Consider the following 20,506-nt stretch of genomic DNA (forward strand, 5'->3'; position numbering starts at 1 on the left):
CAGGTTTTATTTTAATTTGTTTCAATTGTCTGCTTAATACCTAGGGACCTGTAACTCTGTTAAAAATTTGATCTATTAAAATTAAATTATCATCTTTTAGGGAGATAACCTGATAAAAATGGTTTAAGTAGCTCAAACAATAAAGGTTCATTTCCTTTTCCTAGTTTTAATTCTATAAAAATAAGTGCTTTCTTTATTCTTAAGGTGAAATATTAATACCTATTGCTGAAGATGACTAATAACACAAATTTTAAAAATGGACCCTAGATATATATAATTACCTTTATATTTTTATTTTTGCAACCATTTGTTGTTTGATTATATTTATTTTTTATTATTGTTCAATTATAGTCGTCCCACATTTTTCCCCATTGCTCTCCCTTACCCAATCCATCCCCAACTCATTGTCCATGCCCATGGGTCCTCTATACATGCTCCTTGACTTGCCCCTTCCCCTTCTTTCCCTCATTATCTGTTCCCCCAGCTCCTCTGGTCACTGTCAGTTTGTTCTTTATTCCCATGTCTCTGGTTCTATTTTGCTCCTTTCTTTGTTTTGTTTATTAGGTTCCACTTATAGGTAAGATCCTATGGTATTTGCTTTTTCCTGTCTGGCTTATTTTACTTAGCATAATACTCTCCAGTTCCATCGATGCTGTTGGGAAAGGTAGAAGTTCCTTCTTTCTTTCTGCTGCATAATATTCCATTGTGTAAATGTAGTACAGATTTTAAGGGTACGTAGGTTCTTTTGAATTGGTGTTTCAGGATTCTTAGGTATAACACCCGCAGTTGAATTGCTGGGTCAAAAGACATTTCCATTTTTAGTTTTTTGAGGAAATTTCATACTGTTTTTCACAGTGGCTGTACCAGTCTGCATTCCCACCAACAGTGGACTAAAGTTTCCTTTTCTCCACAATCTCTCCAGCACTTGTTGTTTGCTCATTTGTTAATGGCGGACATTCGGACCAGTGTGAAGTAGTATCTCATTGTGGTTTTAATTTGTATCTCTCTGATGGCTAGTGATGTTGAACATTTTTTGATATGTCTATGGGACTTCTGTATGTCCTCCTTGGAGAAGTATATGTTCAGATACTTTGCCCATTTTTTATTGTAGTGTTTGTCTTACTGGTGTTGTCGTATGAGTTTTTGATATATCTTGAAGATAAAACTCTTGTTTGAAGTGTCACTGGCAAATACATTTTCCCATATGGTTGTTTCCCTTTTCATTTTGTTGATATTTTCTTTAGCCATGCAGAAGCATTTTAGTTTGATGTATTCCCATTTGTTTATTCTTTCCTTTACACCTCTTGTCCTAGGGGAAGTATTGGTGAATATATTGCTTCATGGAATATCTGATATTTTCCTTCCCATGTTCTCCTTTAGGACTTTTATGGTGTCACAACTTATATTTAAGTCTTTTATGCATCTTGAGTTTATTTTGGTGTATGGTGTAAATTGGTGGTATAGTTTCATTTTTTAGCATCTATTTGTCCAGACCTCCCAACACCACTTATTGAAGAGGATATTTTTACTACATTTTATGCTCTTGTCCCCTTTGTCAAATATTAATTGACAATAGAAACATGAGTTTATTTCTGTACTCTCTAATCTGTTCCATTGTTCTATATGTCTGTTATTGTGCCAGTACCAGACAGTTTTGATTACAGTGGCCTTGTAATACAGTTTAATGTCAGGTATTTTGATCCCTCCTACTTTGTTCTTCTTCCTCAAAATTGTTGCAGCTATTTGGGGTCTTTTCTGGTTTCATACAAATTTTTGAAATATTTGTTCTATATCTGTGAAATATGTCATTGGTACTTTCATAGGGATTGTGGTGAATCCATAGATTGCTTTGTGTAGTTTAATATTATTAATTTTTCTAATGCATGAACATGATACATGCTTCCATTTATTTGTGTCTTCCTAAATTTATTTCTTCAGTGTTCTTTGTTTTCTGAGTACAGGTCTTTTACCTCCTTGATTAAGTTTATTCCTAGGTATTTTATTTCTCTTGCAATAGTGAATGGGATTCTTTTCTTAATTTCTCTTTCTGATAGTTCATTGTTAGTGTACAAAAACACCTTTGATTCTGAATATTGACTTTGCATCCTGCCATTTTTGCCAAATTCACCTATTGGTCAAGTAGTTTATTGTGGGAATCTATAGGGTTTTCTATGTACACTATCATGTCATCTGCAAAACAATGAAGTTTACTTCCTCTTTTCCAATTTGCATGACTTGTATTTCTTTTTCTTGTCTAATTGTTGTGGCTAGAACTTCCAACAGTATGTTGAATAGAAGCAGTGGAAGCAGATGGACACTCTTGTTATTGAACTTAGGGGGATACTTTTAGTTTTTGATCATTAGTATGATATTGGCTGTAGGTTTCTCATATATGGCCTTTATTATGTTGGAGCATATTCCCTCTACTCTCACTTTGCTGTTTTTGTCATAAATGGGTTCTGTATTTATCAAATGTTTTTTTGGCATCTATTGATATGATCATGTGGTTTTCATCTTTCATTTTGTTTATGTTTTGTATTACATTTATTGTTTTGTGTATATTGTACCATTCTTGCATCCCTGTGATGAATCCCACTTGATCCTGGTATATGACCTTTTTAATGTAGTGCTGGATCCAGATTGTCAATATTTTGTTGAGGATTTTAGTGTCTATGTTCATCAGAAATATTGACCTGTAGTTTTCTTTTTTTATAATGTCTTTATCTGGTTTTGGGATTAGGATGATGCTGGTCTCATAAAAAGAGTTTGGGAGTTTTCCCTCTTGTTGTATTTTTTGGAATAGTTTGAGAAGGATAGAGGATAGTTCTTCCCTAAATGTTTCGTAAAATTCTCCTGTGAAGCCATCTGGTCCAGGGCTTTTGTGTGCTGGTCGTTTTTTGATCACTGCTTTAATTTCACTAGCTGTTTTCAGTCTATTCAGGCTTTCTCTTTCTTGATTCAATTTTGGAAGATTATATGTTTCTAGAAATTTGTCCATCTCACCCAGGTTGTCAAATTTCTTGGTGTATATTTGTTCATAGTAATTTCTTACAGTCCTTTGAATTTCTGTGATATTGGTTGTAATTTCTCCTTTCATTTCTGATTATATTTATTTGTGTCCTCTCCCTTTTTTTCTTAAGTTTGAAAGCTTGTTGATTTCAACTTTTCAAAGAACAAGCTCCTGAAATTATTGATCCTTTGAATTGTTCTTTTAGTCTTTATGTCACTTAATTCTGCTCTAATCTTGATTCTATTCTTCCTTCCACTTGCTCAGGGCTTTGTTTGTTGTTGTTCCTCTAGTTTTTGTAGATGTAGTCTAGGTTGTTTATCTGAGATTTTTCTGTCTTCTTCAGGTAGGCCTGTATTGCTATGAAGTTCTTTCTCAGGACTGCTTTGGCTGTGTCTCATAGGTATTGGGCTGTTGTGTGTTTATTTTTATTTTTTTCCAGAAACTTTTTGATTTCTTCCGTGATTTCATTATTTATCCATTCATTGTTTAATAACATATTATTCAGTCTCTATGGATTTGATTGATTTTGAGGTTTCTTCTTAAGGTTGGTTTCTAGTTTGAAGCCATTGTAATCTGAGAAAATGCTTGAGATGATTTCAATTTTCTTGAATTTGTTGAGGTTTGTGTTATGTCTTCTCATGTGGCCTATCCTTGAGAATGTTCCATGTGCATTTGAAAGGAATATATATTTTGCTTCTTCTGGGTGAAATGTCCCATATATACCAGTTAATTCCATTTGATCTAGAGTGTTGTTCAATGTCACAATATCTTTGTTGATACTTCGTTTGGAAGAGCTATCTGTTGTTGACAGTGGGGTGTTAAAATGTCCTAATATAAGTATATTGCTGTCTATCTTTCTTGAAGTCGTCCAAGATTTTCCTTATACATTTGGGTGTTCCTATTTTAGGTGTATATAAGTTTACAATGTTGAAGTGACCTTCTTTGCCTCTTTTTATGTTATTTGTTTTGAAATCAATTTTGTCTGATATAAGTATTGCTATCTCGTTTTTTTCCCCCTGTCCACTTGTTTGGGATTTTTTTTTTTTCAATCCTTTACTCAGTCCATGTAGGTCTTTTGTTCTGAGATGGGTCTCTTGTAGAGATCATATATGTGGATCATATTTTCTTATCCATTCAGCTACTCTGTGTCTTTTGATTGGAGCATTTAATACATTTACATTTAAGATTTTTATTGATAGGTACTTATTTTTTGTCACTTTTCCCTTTGTAGATATGTTCTTCTCTTTGTTATTCTTTCCTTTCTTCTTCTTAAAGCAGTCACTTTAGCATGTCTGTGATGCTGGTTTGGTAGTATACTTTTAGCCTTCTTTTGTCTGGGAAATTCCTTATTTGACCCTCCATTGTAACTGAGAGTCTGGCTGGGTAAAGTAGTCTTGATTGCAGTCCTTTACTTTTCATTGCTTGGAATATTTTTTGCTATTCCCTTCTGGCTTGTAGTGTTTCTATTGAGAAATCAGATGCTAGCCTTATAGGATATCCCTTGTATGTTTACTATCTGTTTCTCTATTGATGCCTTTAAGATTCTCCCTTTGTTTTTAACATTTGGCACTTTAATTATGACATATCTTAAAGTAGGCCTCTTTGGGTTCATCTTGACTGGGACCCTCTGTGCATCCTGAACTCGCATAATTTTCTTCTCACCAAGTTAGGGAAGTTTTCTGTCATTTTTTCAGACAGGTTTTCAATCCCTTGCTCTTTTTCTTCTCCTTCTGGTATTCCTATGATGTAAATGTTGTTAAATTTCAAGTTGTCCTGAAATTCCCTTAAACTTTTCTCATACTTTTTGTGTCTCTTTTCATTCTGTTGTTCTATCTGGGTATTTCTTCCTACCTTGTGTTCTAGCATGCTGATTCAGCCCTTTATTTCATCTAGCCTGCTTTTAATTCCTTCTTGTGTATTTTTTATTTAAGATATTGTATTCTTCATTTCTTCCTGGTCTTGTTTATAGTTTCCATTTACTTTTTCATGCTGTTGTAGTTCCCACTCAGTTCCTTGTATTTGTCACTGGGTTTCTTGAACATCCTTATAACCATTTTTTTAAAATTCTATATCTGATGGATTGCTTGCCTCAATTTAACTTAGCTCATTGTCCATTTTTTTTTTTCAATTGCAGGTTGTTTGTCTCCCCATTTTGGATGACTTTTCTTGTTTGTTTCTGCATCTCAGGATGCTCTTCTTTGTCTATCTTCATTCATGGAATTCTGTGGTAGGAATTCTGTGGGACTCAGTGTTGCAGGGTCTTTAATCTCCTTATCTGAATGCTCTAGGGTTACCCTTTATTAAGTTTGGGTGGGCTCTTTTATTGTACTTGGGCTTTGCTTGTTGGTGATTCATTTTGTGTTGGGTTCTCTCCACCAACTGACTTAGTGGTAGTCAGAACTCCTGCTGTGTCTTGTATACCGTTGCTCAGATGTTGGTTAACAAAGCAGTATTACCAGAAAACCAAACGCACACCAACAGAAAAACCCCCTTACCATATCAGCAATATCAACCCAATTAAGTAAAAATGAATAAAGGTGGAGTGAGATTAAGAATATTATAAGATAGGAAAAGCGGCATATGAGATGACTAAAAGAAGGAAAAATGGTATCGAGTGGGAAGATGGAGGAGAAATAATAAGAGTAGGGAATAGAAATGAGACAAAGAAAAGGAGAGAACAAAATTTAAAATGTAAGTAAAACAAAGAAGAGCAATGGCAAAAATGGAGTAAGCAAAGGGAAGGTTAGAGTATGAGGTTTGAAATAAAATTAAAAAGGTATTGAACCAACAGGAACAAAATTGCAGAAAAACCACCACAGGGTCAATAGCAATGATAGCCGAGTGATGATTAGTAAAGGTGGAAAGTGAATAAGAATGTTGTACAAAAGAGAAAAGTGAATATGAGATGTCCACCGTAAAGATAAATGATTTTGAGAGAATGGGGGAGGACAGCTAATAAGAGTAAGGAGTAAAGCCCAAGCTAAGAAAGGGAAAAAATTAAAATAAATTTTCTAACTCAACTGATCAAGGGCAGAGGGAAGGCAAAAATAGAGTAAGACAGGGGGGAGAGTATCCGATGGGATTTAAAGTACAAATAGTGAACAAATAGGTGTTCTGTTGGAGAAGAACAGCAATAACAGCAGTATGCTCACCCAACTAGCCATAGTATAAAGGCAGCAAGGAAATAAGACTATTATAAGAAGGAAAAAAGAATGTGAGCTCACTTAAGGAAGGAAGAATGCTTTTGTGAGGATAGATGCTGAATAAATAGTAAGAGTAAGGAAAAGGAACTTGGTGTAGCATGGGATAAAATAAAGTTTACCAGAAAAATAAGAAAGATCAGGAAGATAGCAAGTGGAGTAAGATGATGGAAAGATGTGATGTGGGTTTTGGAATAACAATAATATGAAAAATATGTATAATATGAATAAAAATAATAATAAATAAAAGACCAAGAGTAGTGAATTGGAATATGAATGAAGCAAAAGGAGAAATATTAAAAGGCTATATGAAAGGAAACAAAGAGAAGAAAAAGAAAACAAGCAAGTTCTGAGGAAAAGTGAGGTGAAATTTGTCTCAGCTGTTGGTGTTCACCTTCTGACTTCTTTCTGGGTCCATCCCAGTCTTTTTATCAGTTCAGGATCTCTGGTGGGTTGTCCAACTTCTGGCAACACCACCTGTTTCTCCTTCCCCTGCCTCTTGAGGGAACTTCTGCTGCAATCGAGACGGTGAGGGCGCTGTGTCTCCCCTTGGAGGCACTGTTCAGTCTTCTGGTAAAATTGTGGGTGAGTTCCTAATGTCCCTACACCTCTTGTTTTAGTCTGTCCCAGTTTATTTCCCATAATATATAGTTTCTGATTAAATAGCTGCCCATTTCATCGAGGGGAGGGTGGGCAACCTGTGTAAGAATGTCAGCTCTCTTCTGCTTCGTGTAGTCTGCAGCTCTGCGTGTAAGTCTGGGCAGCACTTAGAATCCCCATTGCTGCACACTTTCTGAACTTTCTTCTTTGATGGCTTCAGTGAAATGGGCCCTCAGACCCAGAATTCTTTGTCTCCTCTGGGGAGTTCAAAATGGGCCCTTTAAGGCCTTCCTCTTGTCTTACTCTTGGGGAAATGCCCTGTGCAGGTTAGACCTGCCCAGCTGGTTTTGCAGATCTTCCTCACTCCTGCAAGAGATTGGGGCTGGGCTTAATCTTTCCTTCCTGGAGGTTCTGCCAATGAAGGGATCCAGTCTGGCCTCCAATTATCTCAGGTGCACAGTTCCCAGCCCACTGCCCTCACAGCACTCTGGGGCTTGCACTCTCCACTCTGTACTACCACGCTGGGGTGGGGCCAAGAAAACACCTCACTTTGCAGCCCTTTCATCAATCCACCTGGGAACCCTTAGTGGGAGCAAATCACGCTCATAATCCTTCCTCCTGCAGCTGTGCATGGGGGGTCCTTGCCCAGCATGCCTCAGTTTCCCTTTTGAAAAAAGTCTCTTTGGGCACACCCACTGCAGCACTGAGCCACTGCCAGGCTTCCCATATACTCCATTTCTCCAGTAAGTCAAGAGTCTATCTCAGCCATGGCCAGTTGTGGCCCTCTTTTTGCCCCAGCTCCAGGTGCAGAGAGCATCTCTCTCACTCTCTGTACTGTCCCAGTTGGTCTCTGCCGCAGGAGCTAGGGTGTGCCACCAGCTGTGTATGAGTTTCTTCCTGACAACTTTGCATATCCAACTTGCTCCTGGCTGGGTCTGGGGATTCTCTGCCCTGGGAGGGAAGGGAACCACTAGGCTGTTATCTGTGACTGGGCTCTCCATGGATGTTGGTGCTGCGGCAGCCAGTTGCTGGCACTGCACCTGTGGACTTTCCCCTTCCACCTATAAAACCTCCTTACTGCCCATTTTGAAGTGTCCAGTGTATTCTTTGGCTTCCAAACTTCATAACAGATAAGATTGTGTTTAGTGATTACTTTGTTTTTCAGAAAGTCAGCCAAGTGTCCAAGTTGGGTGCAAGACCAAGAGGGCTCACCTCCCACCTACCTCGCTTCCATCTTTTCTATGGCAGTTACCTTTTAAAAAAATGTAATATTTATTCCTTAAAGGATGCTAGTGATTATCTGATTATTTTTGCTTTACTACAATTGCTTTATAATTTTTTAAATGATTTTATTCAGAAAATATTATAAATAAAATATTTCAAATTAAATTTTATATTAAATTTACCAAGTTTGATATTTGGAGTTATGTTAAGATCAATTCTCTTTAGAAGTGGAAAATAACTTATAAATATAAAATAATAAATAGTCATCACTAAATGTTGGTAAATTGAGACATCCTGCTTTAGATAATTGAGACTATATCAGACGGATTTTGACATACCTTGAATGATAGATTTATTAGCCAACAGTTTCATCACCTGTACTTCACAAATGATTCTGGTTTATATTTTTAAGAGCACTACTTTCTCTATTAAACTTCAGATTTTTACCATCTAATTAAAAAAATTGATTAAAGTCAAATGGCAAAATGGATATATGTAGATTTTTCTCTTTACCCTAAGATTTTTTTCCTCTTCTAATTTTTTTTTTGAAATCATAGATTCACAAGAAGTTGCAAAGACAGAGATTCCATGGAAACTCTTCCTCCCAATGGTTATGTCTTTCATATTTAGAATACAATATCAAATGAGATATTTGACATTGGTATAACTTTGTGTAAGTGCTATGTCATCTTATAACATGTGTAGATTTATGCAACTACCACCACAAGCAAGATACAGAACTATTCCATCAGTTCAGATGTCCCTCCTGCTACTGTTAAATAGTCACAATAACCACTTCTCTGTCTAAATACATCACTAATTCCAGACAGCCAGGAATCTCTCCTCCCTCTTTATAGTTTTCTCATTTCAGGATTGTTATATAGAGAAAGCAACAAATGAACAATTAAACACAAACAGTGAGTTTTCAAAGCTTTAAAATTTGTTTAACTTTAAAAACATTAGAGGAGTAATATTATTACCATGTTTGTTATGGGATAAGATATATTTAAAGGGAAATAATTTGCACCCAATTAAGTCTTCCTGACAGTTTTGTTCCCATGTGTCCTATTTCTACTGTTTAATACTGGCAGTCAAAGAAAAATTATCTGTTAATTTGAAACAAAACAAGCCATGCAGAAAGTGTATGCATGCACAAATAAAACCCAGGTAATGAATTGTACATTAAAAGCTTAAATTAAATGTTACATTAAATTAGCTTTGGTCAATTATTGAAATATTTTTCCTCTATATAAATATAGATAGATCACTTGCTTTAATTAGAACTTGCAAATCTATGTTTATTTACTAATTCATTTTTCAAGAAAAGAGTTCTCCAATGGACAATATACATCTGAATAGATAGACTCATATGTCCCAACACTTTCTTATTCCAAAATATAATTTAATAAATATCAATGAAAACTATAACTTTTTGTTACTTAAATCTCAAAGGATATACTTTAGAATAAACACAAGTCCCTACCAAATCATACTGCAATAAATTAAGTTAATAAGAGTAACAGCTTAGATCTTAAACTATAGCAATATTTTTGAATTTTTAAACTATCTAAGGACATGAAAGATTACAAACTCACATATCTAATACAAATACAAATATCTAATGATCATGAATCTTACCTAAGATTTAGAATTATATGCTTTTATGTGTCTTTCTTCACATGTAAATTTAAAATTTTTATGTATTCATAACTGTCAGTTTCCCTTTATATTCTGTAGGAAGAATAATGCGATTAGAAAGGCTATCCTCCCCTCATATGACTAATAACATTTTTCTATATTTCTATATCCTAGTCTGTTTGTTTTTAATTGCATAATAAAATTACTAAATTATTAGCAATATAGAAAAAGACAAAATAAATGCAAATATTTTTAATACTCTGTCATCCAGAAAAATTTTTAAATTGTAAAAACAATAATGGAAATAATCTATGCCTGTGCAACATATGTCTATTGAGCCCTTGAAATGAGACATGCAATCAAATAACTGAATTTTTAATTTGACGTTTTTAGTTAATTTAAGTTTAAATGCAATACAGATCTTTCATTTTTCTATTCATTTATAGAGGTAGAAGGATAGATAACTTGACAGGATTTATTATACACCAGTGGGAGTATAAACAAATTAGTTTTTTAAAAGATCAGGTAGTTTTTTTATACACACCAACTTTCATAGCAGCACAATTTACAATAGCTAAGTGCTGAAAGCAGCCTAGGTGACCATCAGTAAATTAATGGATCAAAAAACTGGGGTACATTTATACAATGGAATACTAGGCAGCAGAAGGAAAAAGCTACTACCATTCGTAACAGCATGGACAGAACCAAAGAGCATTATGCTAAGTGAAATGAACCAAGGAGTGAAAGACAAATGCCTTATGATCTCACCTATAAGTGGAACCTAATCAACAAAAGAAACAAGCAAGGAAAATAAAACCAGCAACTTTGAAAGAAAAAAGAAACAGTAACATGAGGGAAGGAGGGAGGGGAGTAACAGGGAAAGGAAGGGGAGGAGTCAAGTCAAGGAGCATGTATGAAGAACCCATGGATAAAGCCAAAGTGGGGAAGGATTGAGGGAGAGAGGTTGGGGTCAGTGGGGCAGGGGAAAGTGGTGAAAAAAAAAAAAAGAAAAGATCAAGAAGTTTTATTTTTCTGGATTTGTAAATAAAAGAAAATTGAAAAGAAACATAAAGCATCATTAAAATTCAGAACAATGTGTTTTTAAATCTATTTTGACTGTTAAAAATGTCAAGTTCAACCAAAGATTATAACACATTAAGGTGGTTAGAGTTAGAATATTTATTTGAAAGCTATTTTTAAATATGTATTTCAATATTAGGTATATCCCTTTGCTCCCTGAAATAAAATTATGATTCTTTCATATTTTCTGGTATTTTTCTCTCCCTTTTCTTTTTATCATAGTGTGTTATATATAATTTGCATCTATAATATGTCTGGCTACTTAGTTGTTTTTTTCCAATTACTTTATAATTACCCGCGCTTCTATTTTTTTCTTAAAAATTTAGTTATGAGCTTAATTTTGTCATTAAGTACATTAGATAAGAATATTCTGAGAGTATATTCAAGCTTGAAAATGTCTTCTATTTATAAAAATCCTCTCCAGGTATGTTATATAGTCATGCACTGCTTAATGATAGGGATATGATACAAGAAATCTGTCTTTAGATAATTTTGTTATTGTGCAATCATCATAGAATGTGCTTACACAAACCTAGATGGTATAACTTACTACTGTAATTGTATGTACAGTAAGTTTGCGCGCATCAACATCATCACAAACGTGTGAGCAATGCCTTGCTTTAGGATATTATGATGTCTGTGACTTAACTAGCAATAGAAAATTCTCAGCTCCATTATAATTTTATGGATCCACCATTGGATATGCAGTCTCTTGTTTATCAAAACATCATGATGAGGTATGTGACTTACTATTTGTAGGTCATACTTTCATCTTCCAGAATTGATAGACATGGCTTAATTGTGTTGTGGCTTTGAATGATGCATGAGAGAGATCCAAATCCAATCTCATTTTCTTTATTTGGATTTTTTTTGATATCAGAAGTACATATAGCATATAACTAATAAAAATTAAGCTTCAAGGTCAATCACTAGCAATATATTCACACAGGGTCTATGTTAAAGGAAAAAAAATGGAGAAACAAGATAGTTTATCTTCAGTTCATTAAAAGTTTTGTCTTTATCTGATAAAGTAAGATGGGTGTGGCCTTATGCATTTTGAGAATTGTTTTAAGTAAAAATAGAGGTTACTTTGATGTTAGTGATATATTTATGTGTTAACAGTCAATTTTTTGTACAGTTAATTTATTGGCATTTGTCCTGGAGTCAAAATTATTTCCAGGAATAATCCTACTTTTCATTGTGTTGACTCACTAGGCATGAAAACATTAAGATACAGGTGCAGTGATAATAGTACCATGTGAATATACTACATGGACCCCAGCAACTGAATTATGTAGGAAGGGAAATGGCAGTTTGAAATTCATGGAGCTAGAACCTAAGCTATGGAACACTCTTTCAAATGTTCAGGGTAGGGGCTGCACATTTTACTAGTAAATTTCTTTTTAATGACCAAATTTCTAAAAAATATGTAACATTATTAATAATATGTTGAAAATTTGAAAAATATTTTAAATTTTGGAAACTAAGTAGTAATTTATACTAAGAAAATAATTACCATTGTGTTTCTTTTACATATTAAAAGAAAAGCAATATAATTATCCTGTGAAAGGCAATAAAAATTAATGTTATCAATAAATATAGGGGAGAAAAGTATAATGGTGTATCAATGATTTAATTAATTGAAATGCTAATTTGTTTTTGGATTTTGTAATATTAGTCAAAATATTGTAATTTGTTGTTTTTCTCTTATTCTAGTCATTGTCATACCAAATTTTACATTCATTTTTCTTTTTTTTACAAGAAAGACATCAATCTGGATAAGCTTTAGGTCAACCACCATTTATGTCACCATAACTCTCAGTCGAAATTTCCTGTTTTAAAGTTTGACTTCTCAAAATGAAGTCATTTCAATGGAATTTTACTTCATTATATTCCTCCAACATTTTAAAATTTTGTCTTCATTTTTATGGTGTTCTACTTAAGAATTGTTTTTATAGCCTTGGCGCTATATATATTTCCTCATAAATGCCTTAATATATTTTTTAATATTATGAGAATTTACTATGATATTTCTATTTTTTCTCTGTGTCAGATATTGAATTTCAGCTATATTTAATGTGTTGCTGGGCAGTAGTGCTACATCAGCAACTCCAGGAAACTCAAAAAATGCTAAATTTTATCAGGTCTCTTGCCCCAGCTTAGGCTTTGACATAGATTTTTTCTCTTCCTCAGGTTGTAACAATATGACTTCTAATAAAAGTATAATAGTGAGAAATAACAGAAATTATCTTACTTTATTTTTTAAGAACTGCTATTGTGTACAGGAAGAATTTAGAAACCTGTCATGCCAAAATTTTCCATATATATTTTTCTTTTTATGGCCACTGGTATTCCAACAGTTTAAAATACACTGTTTAGTTTTTGTGTGTGCATGTGTAGATTGTTTGAGGTGATTAAAAATAAGAAATATTTGATAAAACTTTATTCCATTAACATTTTTTGAATATTTTTAAATATTTATCTTATTTTCATATGTTTATGTTCAACCATAAAGAGTACATTTTGTATATGTGGATTTTTGTATGGGAAAATTTAGAAATGTAACTTTTTAAATTGGTTAATTGGCTCACTTGTGAACTTTCACAGTGTTTTTTAATAACTTTCTAACTTTATATCATCACATATCAAGCATATTTTGCACTTTTTCCTCATTTTTCTAATAGTTATGCATGCACATCTTATCTTTGTCATATTACATGGGTTAGAAGAATGATTTTTCAAAGTACATTTTGTGAAACTCAGGCAAGATGATGGTAGGAATCTGGGTTCATGCTTTATTAAATTCATAGCAGTCTCAGTTCTATGTGATTCACCTATTATATTTCTGCAAATAATTTAGCTTGACAAAAATATTCAATTGCTTAATTATTTATTTTTCAAGAACATATAAAATTTAACAATGATCTATACAGTAGGCTAATAGCAAGCAAACATTCTTTTCTTTTTCATCTTTATAATTATCATGTATGTTGGGTTTTTTTCTTGTTCTTGATTTGTTTTTCTTCTTACAATAATTGTATATAACATTTTTTAACATCCTTCATGAGGTCTTTTATGTGACCTGTCCTCTATTTTAGAACAGGAGAGTACTAAAATAATCTTATTACATAAATAGTAATATTAATGCTAATCAAACACATCTACACTAAGCAATCAAAAATATTTAACTGTCTTCCATTATGAACATATCTTCTTTATGCCTTTTAAATTCAAATTACAAATTCCTCCTGATGTTTGCTTAGAAATTTTTTCTAATATTTCTTGCTTGTAAAATTATATTTTCTGAACTAATTACTAACAAGAAAAAAATTTCCTTTTCTGTGAAATAGCCTTTCTCTTGTTCCCTCCTTCCATCATTACATTAATTCTCTCTCTAACCCACACCAAGAATCTTACTGGAATTATTTTGTATACAATATATCTGGGTACAACAAACATATCATGGTTGACAAGTTAATGTGGAATAATAGCTAGCTTATTGATATGTTAAGGAAATTTTCTAAATGTTATATTGGATTACTCACTTAATATTATTACAATTTAGTTATTTGGCTGTGATAAATTAATACTAGTAAAATCTCACTGTATAACAACTTTTACATCATTAAATATGGCTGTTAAAATATGTGGAAGCAACTCAGTACATAGTGCTGTATACATATTGATTTGGTCAAACAAGCATTAAGAGAACATATTTAGTGATTTAACTTTAGTATTTCAACTCTGAAGTGTGTTAGTTTGTTTGTTTTCAACAGTAAATGCAATTCAATATTGGTATATTCTTTGACCTGTGTTCATTTTGTTGGAATGTTATCCTGTATAATTTTAGAACTATGAATTGCCTCAGTAAGTTTTATGAGGTTGGTTCAGTCTCTGAATTATTTGAATGACTTAATGGTTCACAGAAAATCAAAGATACATTTTTTGCTTTTGCATTTAAAATACTTACTTCATTGAAATCGAAGTAAAGGAAAAACTGATTTCTTATTATATCAGTGACAACAGTAACTGTGATAGTATAACTTAGATTTATAATTGAATTCACTTATTCAAGACATGCTTTTTGAGAGTCTACCATTTTTCCAGGCTCTTGGAATATTAGGAAACTGCAGTAAACAAATAGATAATGACACATATACTGCTGTAATGGAGATAATAGTTTAGAAAGTGAATACTAACTGTATGTGTGTGGGTACACTATATACATGTACTATTTTAGGAAATGATAAGTACAATAGGAAGAAAAATAAAGCAAGAAAGTGAAGAATGGGTATTTGCAGAAGGGAGTTTATTTTTAAATAGGTTGTTTAGGGAGAGTGCACTTAAAATGCTACGGTGGAATACAATTGAACAACATGAGTGAATGTGCAATGAAGATACGGTGGTACAAATTTCAGCAAAAGGTGAGAGCCAGTTCAAAGATAATGGTGTTGCTCCCTGACTGGTATGGCTCTGTTCATCGATCATCTTCCCATAGAGCAAAAGGTCACTGGTTGGATTCCTGGTCAGGGCAGATGCCTGGGTTTTGGGTTCAGTCCTCAATGGGGGCCTGTGCAAGAGACAATTGACTGATGTTTCTCTCTCAACTCTATGTTACTCTCCCATTCCTTCTACCTCCCTTCCCTGTTCTCTAAAAATAAATAAAATCTTAAAAAAAAGATAATGATGCTGCTATATATTGGGAATGCTACAAAGGTCACTCACATGTTTCTAAGAAAGAGGATGAATAGTATTGTAAATGAATATAAAGAGGTAATGGGGGACAGAAAAGAGAAATAGAATAATATAATTCATGACTTAAAAGGATCACTTTGCTGCTATGATATAAATGAGCTGATAAAGACAAGAACTGAATGAGTCAGGTTACCATGATAATTCAGTTAAGAATGATTATGATTGGATTAGCTCTGTGATGTTAGAGTCATTGAGAGGTGTTTGGATTCTGTGTACATTTATTAAAGGTAGAGCTAACAGATTTTGGTGGGAGGTTAGATATTTGATTTATAAGAAAGAGATTAACCAAAGGTGACTCCAGGGATATTTTGACAACACTAACATATCAGTAAGACTTTAAGAGGAGGCTTTTATTTGATATAAATGATTACAAACTCAATTTGCATGTGTTAAATTTAGGAAAATCAAGAGACATTAAAATGGAGATGTTAGGTAAGCTATGTAAAAACTTAGAGCTCATACATACAAGTCTGAATTAGAGATACATATTTTGTGTTCAAGAGCTCACCATGTGTATTACTACCCATGCAACTGAATTAGATCGCCAGGAGGCCAAATGCCAATAGAAAAGAAATTCAAACACTTTATCTTGGTGTATTCCAAATTTAACAGGCTGTTTAGATAGGATATGGAAAAAGAAGAGCCAGAAAGAGATCAAGAAAATTAAACAGTTATGATATTTTGGAAGTCAACGGTATAAAGTGAGAAAGTGTTTCAAAGAAGCACAAGGTCAAATGTTGTTGATAGATCAATAATTGAGGACAATAAGTAAACATTGGATTGTTTAAAATGGAGATTATTGTTCCACTTGATTATGGCTTTTCAATTTCAATTTGCAAAAATTAATGAAGCATGTAAATAGTTACATATTGGCACAATTTATTAATATAATACTGACCACAGTCAATTCTGACAAAATTGTGCCCATTTCAAACAATGATTAAATATACAACTCAACTCTCGGTATCTCAGCAGAGTGCACGTATCAGTTTTTAAAGTCAGTGAATTCGTAGCATGATTGCTTCTCTGGGTTAAAAAAATCCCTGACATAAAAATATGTTCAGTATAACAATATCTTATGCATTATTTAGATATGTTTAGGGGCTTGACAAGCTAACTTACAGCTGTGAAGAGCTGGAAAGTTTATCATAGCTAGTCTTTTACAGCCACATCTTGTTATAGGTTAAGAAATTGAGAACCAGGGAGATTAAATTATTTTTTTCAGAGACATAGAGATCATGAGTAATACAGCCAGGCTTTTATCTTCCAGCATCATGGTCTTTTCACCATACTTCAAGTTCGGATGTATATACAAATGAAGTGTTGTTCTCTCTGTTTCACCATAAACCAGGCTGGTTCCAGGTGACCCCAGCAGGTGGACCTTGACCAGGATGGCCGACGGTAAGGGAGGTTGTTATAGTGCTCTCAGAATCTCCAGGCTTTGTGTCCTTTTCCATATCTAGGTTGTAAGATAATTGTTCCCAAATACTTCTTTATTCCTTCTCTAAGGAGAAGGCAGTCCAGAGATTACTAAAGCAATTTGAAATGAAATATTTTGCACCTATTTATTTTAAAAAAACATAATTTCTTTTCTTTTCTGAGATGAGAGAAAATTTGAGGCATTTAAGGAGTAACCAAGACTTGGCAAATCATGAGAATAGTTATGTGACTACAGTGGCTCTTTAGTGTATTAGGAAACAGAGATTTTTTTCCCTCAGGGAATAATGGCTAATTGTAGGTATGTAAAGGTTTTTGGCCTGACAGACAAATGGAATATAAATTATAGCATTTATATTCACAATTAAGTAACAGATCTGATGGCCTAACAATATCCTTGGTTACTCTCATCTCTTGTCATTTCCTCTGAAGTAAGTATTAATTTCTTTCTATTCTTTGACTCTGATGTGTGCTTCAGCTTCTATCTGGGTCTGCTTTTATAATTTTAACTTTGCTGCATTCCTTGTGTGAATTTTACACTCACAAAAGATTGAACAATCGCCATATATTTGGGAAGATTTACTTTGCTAATGCAAAGGGGATAGCATTTCCTTATCTGTCTATGGCAGTCTTTAGATAATAAGCTGATTTCTAGTTTCCAGTACTGTGTAGCAAGAATAACAAGACCATATGACTGAATCACATCAACCTAAACATAATTATGGCATTCATAACGTTAATTGATAAATTTTATTAAGCACTTATTATGCACCAGCCATATTTCCAAGCACTTTGTTTATATTTATCTATGCAACCTTAATAACAATTTGTGAGTTTGTAACCATTACTGTGCTCTCTGGATTTAAGTAAGTTGTACAAGATGACATAAATACTAAGGAATTACTTCTGACTTATTTTATTTTTTATTTGTATACAGGAACATTGAACACAGTATGTATTTAGCATCTCCTGGATTATCAAGTATTTGAAGCCAATTAAATCACTGAAAACTATTAAATTAATTTAGATGTACATTTTTTTATAGTAGTACAGTACTCTATTGCTTAATATTTACTTTAATAAATTATGTAATATTCATGTCTACAGAACTGCGAGTGTTCAGAACTTCTAATAGAGAAAAGCAATAACAAATTTGGAGGCACGATGGCCGTTCAATGCTTCATTTTCTTGATATCTCTACTCTTTTCCGTGTACAAGAAGCTCCACTTCTTGTACAGAATGATCCATCTACCACCCTGTGTGGTACTTGTTACAGTAAAGTTATGAAACCACAGTAAGGGGCTTATAATCTAATCCTGGACAATATATGAACCATGGACACAGATATTGTCCTACGGATGAGCATTATGCCCACCTTAAACCACTGAGACTTTTCTTTTTCATGTAATACATGGATACCAGGAGAAAAGATTTCCCTCTTTTCTTTGGAGAAAGTATGTTGAAATGTTACAACTTAGAGCTCTCTCTAAGCACAACCTCACCTGACGCCATTAAAAAAAATATATATGGTATTTGTTAATACCATATGATCTCACCTATAAGCCGAACCTAACCAACAATACAAAGATGCAAGGAAAATAAGACCAGCAACACTGAAAGAAAAAGAAACCAACAGAGACAAGAGGGAAGGAGGAAGGGGGGCAGGGGAAAAGGAAGGGAAGGGGAAAGTCAAGGAACATATAGAAAGGACTCATGGACAAAACCAAAGGGGAAGAGCTGAGGGAGGGAAGGAGGAAGAGGGCAAGGGAAAGTGGTGGGGGGTAGGCAGAGACAAATGTATTTGAAAAAATAAATTAAAATTAAATTAAAGTAAATAAATAAATAAACCGGGGCAATAGTAGTAATGGTAGATACTATTATCGTATTAAAGGAAATAACATGTAAAATAGTAACTGGTATATTACATTTAGTAAGGGGAGCCTTAAAATTTTAAAACTTCAAAGATACCTGGGTACCCCAAATTTTCAACATGTCAATGATCATGGTGTTCCTGGGTACTTAGAATTAGATGGGAAAGAAAATAAAGCAGTCTTGGATTGTAAAAAAAAAAAAAAAATATATATATATATATATATATATATAGTTATAATAAATCCATTGTAATTTAAGTAGGAAAGGATGGCATAAGAATGAAGAGAGAGAGAAAGAAGATGAGAGTGATAACCTTGGACTTTTTCTTTTATCTAGCATGCTTAATTTTGTTTCTTGAAAGTACAGAGAAAATTACAAGAATACAGAACTGAACTAGAGTATGATAACACAAGAACACATATAGAGCTTAAATTCAAATGCTACACTAATTTATTTTCAACATTGATAATGACACTGTCAAGAATTAGTCAAATGTGTCATTAGTAATTAGCAAATATTCCAGTCAGTGTCAGAAAAGGGAAAATGAAAAGAAACACACAACAGAATTGGATATGATATTTATTAAGTTTTCCAGAATATATATATATAATTTTAGAAATAGAGATTAAATTAAGGTTAATCAGTTTACATAACTCATTTCTTTTTAATTTTAAAAAACTATTTTTAAATAAAAAATATATTTTAAACATTATTTCAAAAGTAATATAAACCAAAGTTATTTCTCAGCAATAGAGGGCAGTTTGGCATATTTAAGTCATCTACATTTTTGTTTTACGCTATTTTATTTATTTTTTAAAAAAGTTGAAGTTTGCCAACCCTACTGTTACAAAGGCTAAGATGATTGCTTTTTGGTGTTTTGGTAAACCTCTATAGAGAAGGAAAGTTTCTATGTAGTGTAGAGAATGAGACCATACATTGGAAATCAAGAAAGTTAGTCTAATTCTGTTCTATGAACTTGCCCTGTGAGGAATTTTAAATTTTTTCATTTCACTATTTTCAGTAATACAATATATAATACAGACTAGAAGAGTGAGGAGTCATTTTTTAATTCAATCTTTCATTTACACATTGTCTGATGCAGCAGTGAAAAACAACAAATTCCTGAACAGATACACTCTAAAAAAAACTATTATAAAGAAAGCATAAGTAATATACACTAACCAGTTAACTAATACATGGGAAACCAAGAAAGTGCATGTTCACCTCTCTTAGTTCCACATCCAGGGATTTGTGAAGGGTAAGTACAAAATAATGGCAAAATGTAATATCTCTTTCTGATCTTCAATGAAGTAATTCAAGTATCCCTTTCCCTACCTCCAGCTATTATTTTACCACAAGGAAGAATCTTACCTAATTAGTGTTCATTTGCTCTCTCAAAGTCAATAACTGTCCATGGAATTGGGATTAAAGAAATCTGTAGTTGCATTTCCAGAGAACATGATCAATGGTGAGAATCTGAGAATTCCTCTTTTTTGAAATGAAACTTTATCACATGTGACTCATCTACAAAGCTTGCATCCCTAAGCCCTTAACAGATTAAGTGTTTATTGTCTAAAGTTGATTGGGTTTGCTTTGAAGATTTAAACAATCTTTTAATTTGATTTTTGAAATAATGAGCTGTGTTATACTCATTTTTTAAAATTGGAAACTCTGGCATATTTAGTTTCCA

Source organism: Pteronotus mesoamericanus, unplaced genomic scaffold (assembly GCF_021234165.1).
Source record: "Pteronotus mesoamericanus isolate MK-2021 breed Mesoamerican mustached bat unplaced genomic scaffold, CSHL_Meso_final contig_124, whole genome shotgun sequence".
Taxonomy (NCBI): domain Eukaryota; kingdom Metazoa; phylum Chordata; class Mammalia; order Chiroptera; family Mormoopidae; genus Pteronotus; species Pteronotus mesoamericanus.